General features: G+C 37.4%; 1 pseudogene; it reads left to right on the top strand.

Annotated features, from left to right (window-relative positions):
- The first annotated feature begins 3,293 nt into the window (after window positions 1–3,293).
- On the top strand, window positions 3,294–9,783 carry LOC113040952 (laminin subunit gamma-2-like; annotated as a pseudogene).
- The last annotated feature ends 1,348 nt before the right edge of the window (window positions 9,784–11,131 follow it).

The following is an 11,131-nucleotide window of genomic DNA, read 5'->3' as shown; positions in this document are numbered from 1 at the left end:
CTCCCTGATGTGTGATTCTGCGTTGTATTTCTACTTTTTTAGAGTGTGTGTGATTCAGTGACTCAGAACAGCGGGTTTAAAACTTTTTGCAGTTAAGAATCACCAAATATTATGATCATGCAAGGAAACTCTTTTCTAAAATATAAATGTTAAACTGTATGAAACTAACTTTTTTCATTTATGGATTTGGCAGTCACTTACATTAGTTACACATTTGATCTATTCTCGCTTTCCCTGGGATATATATATATATATATATATATATATATTAGTTATTTTCTATTATTAAAAGCTAGGGCTGCCAAAGAAATAAAATAATTAACATGATTCACATGATTTTTGAAAGTTTTTGGAAAGCAGATGGGAATAGTAATAAAAACACATACAAATAAAGTGTTAAATTCAAAAGTTTGCCATTTGTAAAAAAAAATATATATATATATATATATATATATATATATTTTAATAAGCAATGATGGTTTCATGGTATCCACAAAAGATTAAGTATCTGTTCTCAATTTCTTGACAAAAATAAGTTTATTTATTTTTTTGGAGCACCAAATCATACTGGAATCATTTCTGAAGGATCATGTGACACTGAAGTCTTGAGTAATAGCAGTCACAGGAACAAATTACATTTTGAAATATATTAAAATATAAATATTTTATATTTCACATTTTTACAGAATTTTTTATCAAAATAATGCTGCTGTGTTGGCAGTAAGAGACTTCCTTCAAATACAAATACAATCTTACTAATCACAAACTTTTGACAGATGCATGCATATAGTTGACATGAATGACCCTAAAAAAAATTTAATTGTAAAATATTTTTTGTCTCAGATTGTCCATGCAACCTTCTACAGCACCCTCTTGTGGTCTTGTATGGCTCCCTGGACCCTGTTTGAAATCCTCTGCCGAAGATTATTTACAGTAGATTAATTAAATGCATAATTGCACCAATTATTTGCAAATAAGTCAAAATTATTTTTCAGATCATAAGTCTTTAGTGTACAGCATATTTAAACATGTTCATATAATAGCAGTGGAGTTCAACAGTAATGTGTAGGCCTATCTGTGTCTTTATTGATGTGCAGGAAATGACACAGACTCATCACCGAATTAGTAGGTTTTCAGTGTTATTCGCTCATCTGATACAAAATCAGCACTATTACCAATATCATTCCTAACTACATTTGGTAAGACTTTGCTATGAATCAGCGGCCATCATCATATGCGGTTGCACTTTATTAAATGTGTTTTTCTCCTCCACAAGCCTGGAAGTACAAAATGTGAACTAGACACATAATGAAAAGCATTGTGCCAGTTTTGGCCATAACAGAGTTTCCAAAAGTCATTTACATCTTTAACATAAGGCTCTCTCTTTTAAGATGCTGGCAGTCATGACTGTAAAAAACTGAAATAAAGAGGGGTTTTCTCTAAATCTATCAGACTGATGACTAGATTGAAAGGAACAATCCTTTGCAAAGTCAAGTTCTTGATTCAGTCAACCAAATGAGTTCATTAGAACTTTTATAGTCACACAACTGGATTTAAATCTTTATTATAAAAAATGACTGCTTGAATGAAGTTTGTTCTTTATTCTATATATCTGTAGCCTAGTTTTATCATTTAAAACAAACCTCTTTTGTGAAATGTTTTGTTTAGAATGACAGTGCTGAATGTTAAATAATATAAAGTGATATTTTACAAAGATGCCACATTATATATTAATTCAGTGACATTGTTACATTTTTAAATGTGACATAAATGTATATGCTCTCCGATACAGTACAATCAGTACAAAATCTATGGAGGACATCAAATTTGCAGTGTTTTCTTGATGTAGCCTATAACTGAAAGGCAGGTTATTATTTGTATTTGTATTGTCCTCAGTGATCTATGAGAGAGCTTATGAGACTCCTCTCTCTGTGTTTCTTATCCTGTCCGGTTAAAGTGTGTGTGAGGGTGTGGTGCTGGCAGCGTCCTGCGAGAGGTAGACAGGGTGTGCTTCACACAGCCCTATGCTGTTCTCTGTGGCCGGAGCATGTTTACCTGCAGAGTTTAGGTGGGGCACACTGCGTCTGTGTGAGGAACAAGGTGTGGACAATAAAGATGTGTGGCTCTGGATGTTTGGGTGTGTTTTGGTAATGCGTAGCTGAGACAACTCTGACTCAGCCCAGCGTCTTTCCTTTCCTCTCAGAGAGTTCGTGACAGGGCGTAGCCAGTTGCACACAGTAGAAAATTCATTGCCCTCAGGCCGTGGATTTTTTTATGACTCCAGTATATTTGACTGTCTCTTCCTGTGCGGTTCAGTTTGTGCCGGTATTTTAATGACAGCTGTGGCTTTGATATCTAAGCAATGGTCAAAGATCTAATGTTTTTTTTCTTTACAACTAATTTTCAATATAGGGCCTACTGTATATAACTAAAAAGATGCCAAATTGGATATAATTGAATGCCACATTAAGTCAGTGTTTGTGTAAACAGTTCAACACAACCGTGATTCATTGTCAATACAAGTATTATACAATTTGTAAACCACAAACACTAAGTACTAAATAAGATAAATAAGATGTACTGAAAGTTTTTGTGGCCTAACATACAATGTTATATTATTGTGGATATTTTATTCTTGTTTAATATGCCTGTAGATGATTGTGCGTTATTGCAAACTGCAATCTCAGACTGTTTGCGATTGCTCCATTTCTATGGCTGCGGTTTGGTGGATTGGTCTTCAGTTGGGTGTGATTCTCTCATTCTCTTGCCATGAGATCAACTCCTAATAAGTAATGTCCTAACAACAATAATAATAATTTAAATAATAGATATTTTAAGATTTCTAAAGAGGACAAAGTTTTGGCATAAGCAATTTGGAACCAACTTTAGGCTACTTAACTTTTGGCTGCCAAATTAAAGTCTATTCTTGTATTGTTTTTGTTTTTTGTTGTTTTACATTTGTTATTTTTAATATTTTGTTCACTCTCTCTATATATATATTTAAACGTTTTTAGTAGGCCTACTTTATACTTGACATTTTAATGGCATATCATTTTCTTAAAATGTGTTTATCTTCTTTTGCCTGTTTCATATTTAGTGTATAATTTTATTGATAACACTACTATGGATCTTATGTCTATTAGGCCTGCACACAGTCTCAAGCATCAATATCCTAGTTTTAATATCATATCCAAATAAGCTGAAGCAGTGATGAACAATGGGTTTATTGTTCTGGTGCTGAAGTTATAGGCTTTTAATCAAACACGTCTTTATGTGAGGAATGGCATGAGACATTTCTTATCAGGCGCATATGCCCTGTGAATCACTCATGAGTAAATGAACAGTTAAGACAGGGAGCTTGACGTGCCCGCGCTTGTCAGATGGGAAGTTTTTAAGTGCGCGTGCAGGGATCAGCTGGCAGAAGCGTCAGGTGTCCGTCTCATCGCACCCAGGACTAACGGACCGCAAGTATCCTTAATATCCACAGACATTATAAAAGAGAGAACCTTGCATTAAATCTTGTTTCTTGGATGCGGAAAATGAAGATCAGTTGGATCTTTCTTTGCGCGGTTTGCATCTGGTCTTCAGTTCACGGAACAGTCAGATGTAAGTAAAGTTTGACTGCCTGTTAATTCATTTTTAGACATTCAGAGATTGCAGACAGCTGGTACAAGTTTTATTCTGTTTTTTTTTTTTTCATATCTGATTCAGTCCAAGCAAGCTATTTTAAGGTGTGAAAGTGAGACAGCTAGTACAATAAGTTTGTGTATTTAACATTTCTTCATATTTTTCTCTGTTTTAAATTGAACAGTGTATACCATGGTATGGTATTGAGTGGCTAATCCATTTGGCATCATATTTTAAAACAACATTAGTGACAAAAAAGTGTCCCACTTTATCTGTATTTACAATAGATTATAATTACAGAGTACAGTGAATTGCAGTGTAACAAAATATAACATCATATAACAATCAGATCATAATAGTCTAATGATAACCAAAATAATACACCCGCCCAAATTATTAAGTAATTCAAATTCCTTAATTATTATATATGATATGTTTATGACTTAATTCAAACTGAAAGATGGATTTTTTTAAAATGTATTTTTGTTGTAGTAATTTGTTGGAGGAAAATTTAATTCGAGCCCAATTCTTTGTAAAAATATGATACAGTTGCCCCGCGTCCTGCTGCTTTTTCTGTGTTAGGATTCCTTATCAAGTAAAAAGACGCTCGTATTTTTTTCCCCATTCTTCAATGATATCATATATAGCCATTTTATTAGAAACACCATTGAGGCAGTGTTAACAAGCATTTTCAATTCCAGAGTAATAGGCTACATCATAAAGTAGTGTTGTGATGTACAACTAGATGAGTAAAGCTTGAGAACCAACTCTGATGTTGGCTTGAGAAAGCCTAGCCTGAAAGTTTGAAGTTTAAAAAGTTTAGATAGATAGATTAGACTGATGTTGTTAACATGTTTTTTACATGATTAACATGTTTTAAGCAGTTAGCCTGTTGTTAGCATGTTGCTATCATGCATCTAGCATGATTAGAACGTTGTTAACATGTTTATAGCATGATTAGCATGTTGCTATCATGTTTAATCATGGCTGCATCAGAAAACTTAGGCAGGTGACTTGCTGCCTCCCTGGCAGTGTTTTTGCACGAAGGCACCCCATGAAACTGATTTTGGACAGGCTTCTGAGGCTGAGTAATGGTTTAATGATCTATAGCAAAATATAGAGAGCTTTGGGGTAGGATAACTAGTGGATTTTTAATTACTGCAATATTAATTTATTCATGGAAATTACATAAAAAGTGGAAAACGTTGATCAAAAACATACATTTACACACAAACTGACCACCGACCGCAACTTCAGATGCCATCTTTATTTTTTGGCTTAACTGTCACAGAATGGAACGCACAGGATTGTGAGATAACCAAATCAGCAATGGATTCATCTCTACTGCCTTCAAAAATCGGCCAGATGAAGGCATCTCAGGAGACAGCAACTGAAGCTAACATTGAATTCAGATGTGCCTTGATGCCTTCCTACCTTGGAATGCGTCCTCCGAAGACAGCATTTTTTCAGTTTTCGGATGCAGATCAGTTAGAAAGGTATAACACACTGAGTCAGAACGGCCTGAAGGTCTGACCTGAGTTTAGTGGTTGTAGCTTTAAAGCTCTAGGAGGAGTTAGTGCTCAAACTTTAGCTCAGAAGATGAATGCACTATAAGTCGCTTTGGATAAAAGCGTTTGCTAAATGAATAAACATAAACTTTAATATTAAAATATAAAATAAAAACTTTTTGAAAAAAAAAAAAAAAACTTTTCGAAACTGGAAACACAACAGTCCATGCAAAAAAAAAAATAATAATAATTAAAAAATGTAAAAAAATTGTCCTGGGGCCCTGTAAGGATGACTGTTGTCTAACAGCTGGGTAGTTTTGTCTCTCATTGAGAGGCTGTTGTTGCTGCCTGCCTGTGTTGCTCACCTGTGAGGGACCCTGATGTTGCCCGGTTAGGAGGAATGGAATGTCTGTGTTCTGAGTGGATAAGGTTTGGTTCATGCTGACTTATATTACCTCATTATACCTTTTCGATAAATTGCCTACAAGAGTGAGCTTGTCCTACTCACAAAGCCTGTCTATTATCTAACATACATAATCGTCTGTGTGTTCAGCACACTGTGGGCCTGGTTGAACATGGACTTGGTTGTTTTATTGCAGGTAATCCTACATGATCTAATGTGTTTACACAGCTGAGGGCATTTCTTCTTCCCATTGAAAAGATGTCCACCTATGGATGTCTTTCAGATACTTGTTGATCCCCAGACATGTGCGGTTTTCTTATTGTATTCTGCAGTAGCTTATTATTTGTAGGTTTCAGTAATTGTCCATATAATATCTTGGAGAGTGAGTGAGTATAGCTTAGGGTGGGGTGTGGTTTTCTGCATTTGTGGAAAATAGGTAAGGTATAAAACTTTTATAGGGATATTTCTTTCCCTTGCTCGCAGCAATAATACTAAAAACTTGACTGGCGCCAGTTAACTTTGACAATTTACAGTGATACTATATTTTTGAAGACTGTAAAGTGTCTACTTATTCAGCAGATTCCTTAACCACAAAACATCTTAATGGGTGCCTGCTTTGAACAGAAAAAAAAGTTGGCACTAAGTAACGTATCTTGGCATGTTGTCTTGCAGCCTCCTCCGCCTGTTCATGTCATGGTAAGGCACAATTCTGCAGAGCAGATCATCTGGGATTCTACTGTATAAACTGCCAGGGAAACACCGAAGGGCGGCACTGTGAAAACTGTAAGGAAGGATATTTCCACCAGAGGGCAGGAGACAACTGTGTGCCCTGCACCTGCAACACGGCAGGTGAGCTGCTACTACAAGATGTCTTTCTTTCTTTACTAAACATTGCATTGACTTTCCTTTCATGTTCCAAGTCATACACAAAAATAATTATCTTTTTTGGGGGGGGCATTCCTTTGCACATGATAATTTTAACGCTGAAATAAGTAAATCCAATTCACCAACTATTCAATAGATGATGATATAGAGCTACTGCAAAAATGGAAGTTGACAAAATTCTAAGGATTCTCACTTGTTTCTCTGACACATAAGGTCTAGAAGCACAGTGGGAGATTTTACAGACATTTTTACAAACTTGTCTTGCCTTGTCTAAAAATGTCTCAGCTCCAATATATTAGATGGAAAATATCAAATCAAGCAGCATTTGCTAACAAATGATGCCAGATGACTTTTCTCAGAACTGAGAAACTTAAAAAAAAAAACGTTTTAATTTATTTTAACCAATTGGTCCCAAGGTCATTTTTCGTGGTATGAAATCAGTTTCTTCACACTGTTGTCTTAGCAGAATAACTATCAGTATAGTTCACCATATAACATAATGAACATGTTCCTCAAAGTTTGACGACAAGAATGCGTCCAAGACTTTTGACCTTCATTTTAAACAGTATACTTCTTTTCATATTTAAAAATCTAGGAAATTGAATTTCACTGAATAAAAAAAAATTATAATTGAAATATTTTGATTGAAAGGTATACTAAGGCTAAATATCTTTAATGTAAATTATACTTGTTTTTTTATATAATAAAAATACAGTTTTAATAGTTTATATTTAATAATATAGTATATAGTATATTTAATAGTTTCCAAATATTTTTGTTTCCTCTCTATATATGCATTAAAGTTATATGCGTAAAGTTGTACAAAATGTGTATACTTTGTTCTGTACAGGTTCTCAAGGACCAGTCTGCAACAATGAGGGGCGGTGTACTTGTAAACAAGGAGTTTATGGAGACAAGTGTGACCGCTGTCATGATGGCTCTCCAGTCACTGCCCGTGGATGTGAGCCTTTGAGGTGAGAACAGTGAGCCTTGCATCTCTGACCGCCATCTAACTACAGTATAACTGTAGAATTACTTGGTTCAATCAAAGTTCTTCTCATGCAGGCTACACTGCCGGTCACGTAACAGTGGCCGTCTCACGTATAACACAGAGGAGTGCCTGCCCTGCTTTTGCAATGGCCACTCAAGTGTGTGCTCCTCAGCTGGGGGATATTCCATTCACAACATCACTTCGACTTTTGAAAACGGTGAGCTTGATGTGTAATCTCTGATTTTAGTAAACCTCATTCGGTTTTAGTTGCTGGTTTAATTCAATTTTTTATCTCGTCTCACAGGACCTGAGGGCTGGCGAGCCGCAACGGTTCAAGGTGTGAAACCGTCACAAGTGCAGTTCAGGTGGTCTCCTACTCACAAAGACATTGAGGTTATCTCTAAGGAGGTCCTTCCTGTTTATCTGTTTGCTCCAGGTACGTGGATTACATTTTTTATTACTTAATATCAGTAATATACCATCAGTGATGTATTGCCATTTCCTTGACTGCTCTGCATCAATGTTTAATGCAGCACCTTACCTGGGGAATCAGGCGTTGAGCTATGGTCAGACGCTCAACTTCTCTCTGCGTCTGGACAGAGGTGTCCGTCGTCCTTCCATCTCTGACGTTATCTTAGAAGGAGCCGGTTCTAAGGTGTCTGCTTCACTAGGAGACTTGAGAACTGTGGTGAACTGTGGCAAGAAAATCACCTACACATTCAAGTGAGTCGGCGTCATTGGTAATAACCAGATCTTTGTGTTTTCTGAAAGAAGTGCGAGTGGTGCTTACCTTGCCCTGGTATCCTGCCTCTGTTTAAGTCTATAGATTTTTTAGGGATGCATGATATATGTGTACCATATCAGCAATTTTAGAGATCTTTGAATTAGTCCTGTTTAAAGGTCTATGATTGAGGCTGAGAATAAGTCTTTTAATGCATATTATTCTTCATAGACTGGACGAACAGCCTGGCAGCAAATGGAAACCACAGCTTCTCATCCACAGATTTCAAACACTCCTGAGCAACCTTACAGCCATTAAAATCAGAGGAAACATTTGGTGAAAATGGTACGTCTTTAATCTCTCCACAGCGATAATGTATATCACTGAGCTGAATATATTGTGGAAAGCATATATATGGATGAAAGATTGTATATCTGCTTTCACAACAGGACGTGGTTATCTGGATGATGTCTTTTCTGGTGTCAGCTAAACCGGGTCCCGGCACCCCTGCCGTCTGGGTAGAAACAGTGCAGATGCCCTGCCTGGTTATGATGGACTGTTTTGTGAACGCTGTGCCACTGGATACCGGAGACGTTTCCCTGGCCAAGGCCCCCAGAGCCCCTGTGATCCCTGCTCCTGTCAGGGGGGAACCTGTGATCCAGAACAGGTTTGTTTTTTCGGTGTTTACATGAATGTCGGTATTTCGGTTACGAAAAAGAAGCCTGAGCTGAGGAAGGTGGATTTGTTTGTGTTCACAGGAGGCTGTTACTCAGCTGATGAGATACCAAATCTGCAGATGGTGCCCTAGAGGTTATTATGTCAACCGCCACAGTCACAGCTCCTGCCAGAAGTGTCCTTGTCCCGAGGGCGAGGCTTGCTATATTATTCCAGGAAGCCAGGAGGTGATGTGTGTTCGCTGTTCCCAGGGGACTACAGGTGAGGAACACGAAGGAACGTGGATGTAGACGTTCACCCAAAATTGAAAAGTCTGTTGTTATGTACAGAAACTTGTTTCATTTCCTAGCTGTCGCTTTTCAATATAATAAAGTAGTTGGGTCTGTCTAGCTGTACGTTGTCAAAAGCACTATATAAGTTGAATTAGAAAAGCCACGCATTAAAGAACTTTAGCTTAAATTGAACTCTAAATTAACTGTTTACTAATGACACATTTTTTGAAAGGCTCTCGTTGCGAAATCTGTGATGACGGCTTCTATGGAGACCCTCTGGGAGAGAATGGCCCTCCCAGACAGTGCCAGCCTTGCCAATGTTATGGCCACGTGGACCAGAACGCTGTCGGCAACTGTGACCGGCGAACAGGGGAGTGTGGAAGTGCCTGAGTCACAGCACAGGCCCCAAGTGTGAGAACTGTGAAGATGGATACTACCACAGTTACCCCACAGAGCCATGTCAAGGTATGGAAAATACTCGTAACTGTCAAAAGCCACAAAAACATTGTACTAGTGAAGTAATCCTTAACAGTGACAGGTCACCTACCGTTTTGCTTTGTTCTCCCTGTAGCTTGTAACTGCAACCGACAGGTTCTGTGTCAAATTCATGCAATGATAAAGGACAGTGCAAGTGTAAGGAAGGTTATGATGGACTCAAGTGTGACAAATCAACATGTCCTTCCTGCTTCAACCCAGTTTAAGAACAAGGTAAGAGAATGAACTGAAAACAAAATAAAGAAATACAAACTAAAAAAAAAAAAATATATATATATATACAGTATATATATATAGTAAAAACTGTAATATTTTGAAATATTAACCATGAGAAAATAACGATCAGGTTAACATCATCATGTCAAAATAAGCACTTTACTCTCTACGCTGTGTGAAAGAAAAAATGAGTGAGTCCTGCTGGATTTGAGGATTGTTTATTATCTGGAGAGTGATGTAACCGTCTGATCTTGAACACTGTCTGTGTGGGTGGAATTTAATGTGCTGTTTGCCAGGAACCAGCATGCACAAAATCCCACTGCTGTTAACTCTAGTGCATTACAAAAGCCTGCTCACTCAAGGGAAAAATGATTGGATTTACTAGAGTCATTTACTGTAGCGTTGGATCCAGTCCATGCACACCTGTTTGAAGTAGAGTTATATGAATAAATGGTGATGATGGTAAATAAATGATGAACATTGTGGGCTTTTTCCTTTTAGATAGAGGTTTACACAAGACAGCTGCAAGACATGGAGGATTTATTTAAGGAATTGGAGGTGATGATGCTCCAGTCAACGATGCTCAGATGGAACGGGCTATTAGTGCCGCAGAGGTCATGGTGCAACCTGCAATCAGAGCAATGAAGCTCACAAGTATGAAAATCCTTTATTTGTCTTGTTTAATTTATTGTTTTTAGTTCATTTATTGTCCGTTTTAACACTGGCTTTTATACCAAATAGATACAGAGAAACAGCTTCAAGATAAACTGGTGAGCATTAGCCGATCCCAGCTGAGAGAGGACAGAAAAATGGAGGCTTTGTTGACCACAGTGGATGGGATCAGAAACAAGGATCAGCAGTACAGAACAGAAGTTTCAGAAATCCTCGAACTCATCAGTGAGATCAGGTTAAAACTGCAACAGGCCAAACGGACATCCAACAGGCCGTGAGTATTTCATCGTTTTTATGGGTGTTTGAATGTGATCTACAGATTAACTGTCACAATAGAGCGTTAATAAAAATTCTCAGCATCTCCCTTATTCCCTGTATGTCTATTTCAGGAGTTTCCCTCAGGTGATGCGCTGCCAGGCGCTGACACCCTGTCTGATTTGGTTCAGAGAAGCTGCTGATCTTGCTGAGCAGTAAGTTGTGTGTTATTCTCAAATGCCACAAACAGCAAAAACAACACATGTTGAGATCCATAACTGCATGTGCATTAATAAGCAGTTGCTTATTCAGAAGAAGCTCTAATAGTTTTCCTTCAGTTTTCACATGTTTGGGGCTCTGACTTTTTTGCTTCCCAACCAGCTTATAGGGAATATCGGTATGAAGACATTT

Source organism: Carassius auratus, chromosome 2 (assembly GCF_003368295.1).
Source record: "Carassius auratus strain Wakin chromosome 2, ASM336829v1, whole genome shotgun sequence".
NCBI lineage: Eukaryota > Metazoa > Chordata > Actinopteri > Cypriniformes > Cyprinidae > Carassius > Carassius auratus.
Note: the sequence above shows the minus strand (reverse complement) of the source record. Positions and strands in the feature narration are given on the sequence as shown.